The 2,102-nt window shown below is 54.5% G+C and overlaps 2 non-coding genes across 2 annotated transcripts; one reads left to right on the top strand and one right to left on the bottom strand.

Moving 5' to 3' along the window:
* Positions 1-117: 117 nt before the first annotated feature.
* On the top strand, positions 118-188 carry trnag-gcc. Its single transcript has one exon. It is a non-coding gene; the product is annotated as a tRNA-Gly (tRNA).
* Positions 189-379: 191 nt separating this feature from the next.
* trnad-guc lies at positions 380-451 on the bottom strand. The gene has a single exon. It is a non-coding gene; the product is annotated as a tRNA-Asp (tRNA).
* Positions 452-2,102: the final 1,651 nt, after the last annotated feature.

The following is a 2,102-nucleotide window of genomic DNA, read 5'->3' as shown; positions in this document are numbered from 1 at the left end:
ACTTCCTCTGTGCTTTTCAGAATCAATAATAGCATCTATGAGGCCAAACAAAGCGTTCAGGGATTTCAATGCTAACACAGCGGCAGCGTGTATGTGCGCTTGCAAGTGCTCAGAGTGGCATTGGTGGTTCAGTGGTAGAATTCTCGTTTGCCATGCGGGTGACCTGGGTTTGATTCCCAGCCAATACATTAAATGGCCAATGGCATTGGCTCTAGTAAAGCACCTCAGCAGAGTGGGGTCAAGACAATCCCCACTTGTGCAAATGAGCGGCTGTGGCGCACAAGAGTCTTGTTTGGCTTCCAGAAGCGGCTGATGCAAGCACACCAACAAATTCTGTTGTTTTGTTGAAGAACAGGGCAAAAGAAGCACAGAAAGCTTGCTCCCCATCAGGGAATCGAACCCCGGTCTCCTGCGTGACAAGCAGGGATACTCACCACTATACTAATGAGGACACATCTGGTATGCGGAGCTCCGCCTCAAGTGTGACTGGAATCAAACATTAGAGCTTGCACTGGTTCCACTGCAGATTCTCACATTAGCTACGTCTTGCCCAACGTAGGCGTGCGTACCGAGAATGCCAGTTTTGGTATTCGAGGGACCAGGCCAGGCTCGCGGCACGGATCCTCGATGGTGCCGAGAGCCAGGAATGCGCGTTGCCGGCTGAACAGATCTACGGAGCGTTCCGTGAGAGATGGGAGGTCAGCAGGCAGTTCCACGGGCTTGGGGAGTTCCGAACGGGCTTAGTCTCCGACAACTGGGAGTTCTACCAACCCATTCTGGCTACAGAGGTGATGGAAAGCCTAACCAAAATGTCTAACGGCACGGCCCCTGGGCCAGACAGGATCAGCAAGAAGGGTTTGCTGAACTGGGACCCCCGGGGTGAGCAACTGGCACGGCTGTTCACGACGTGGTTGGTCCGTGGGGTCATTCCCCAGGCCTTCAAGGAATGCAGAACGACATTGCTACCAAAGTCCGACGATCCCGGTGAGTTGCAGGACGTCAGCGGTTGGTGCCCAGTGACCATCGGGTCGACGGTTCTGCGGCTGTTTTCGAGGATTCTTGCCATGAGGATGGCGCATGTGTGTCCTCTGAACCCTCGGCAGAGGGGTTTCTTGGTCTCCTCGAGTGGTTGTGCGGAGAACCTGTTGAACCTGGGTGAGATCATCAGGCGCTCGAAGGCGGACAGGAGCCCTCTAGCAGTCGTTTTTGTTGACGTTGCCAAGGCCATAGCCCATGAGCATATCCTGTGTGCCTTGGGTGAGCGCCGGGTCGACACACACGTTATTGAGTTGATCAGGAACTCATATGTGGACTGCGTGACCAGGGTGAACTGTGTGGACGGCCCCACACAGTCTATTCACATGAAAGTGGGTGTTAAGCAGTGGGATCCCATGTCCCCATTGCTTTTCAACCTGGCTATGGATCCCCTTATCCATAGACTCGAACAGGCCAGATTCGGGCTAAGATGGGGAGATCACTCGATCTCCACGTTGGCATTCACCGATGATTTGGTTCTGGTGGCTGGGTCGGTGGAGGCAATGAATGGGAGCCTCAGGATTTTGGAGGAATTTGGCCGACTGACGGGGCTGAGCGTTCAGCCCAAGAAGTGCCACGGGTTTTTCCTGGACCAGGGGCGTGGTTAACGGCTGTGAAGCCTGGAGGATCGGTGGAGTCCCTATCCACATGATTCCTCCGGGGGAATCAGTTCGTTATTTGGGTGTTCAGGTGGGCCCGGGGCAGGGCATTGTGACTCCAGATCTTATCCGAACGGTGAGCACTTGGGTAACATGGATTTCTGAGGCTCCTCTGAAGCCCTCACAGCGTCTGAGGTTACTGAACACATTTGCTCTTCCTCGACTTGTGTACCAGGCCGATCTAGGTGGGGTGTCGACAACCAAATTGGCCCGAATTGACGGGTTGGTCCGGAAAGCAGTGAAGCAGTGGTTGCATCTGCCCCCGTCAGCAGGCAATGGGCTATTGTATTCACGGGTGTGGGACGGTGATCTAGGCGTCCTGCGGCTGGAAAGACTAATACCGTCGATACAGGTTAGGCGACTGTATCGGATGTCCAGGTCACCCGACTTTTGGACACGTACCTTAAC

Source organism: Kryptolebias marmoratus, linkage group LG19, assembly GCF_001649575.2.
Source record: "Kryptolebias marmoratus isolate JLee-2015 linkage group LG19, ASM164957v2, whole genome shotgun sequence".
Lineage (NCBI taxonomy): Eukaryota > Metazoa > Chordata > Actinopteri > Cyprinodontiformes > Rivulidae > Kryptolebias > Kryptolebias marmoratus.
The sequence above is the reverse complement of the archived record's forward strand: the minus strand, read 5'-3'. Positions and strand labels throughout refer to the sequence as shown.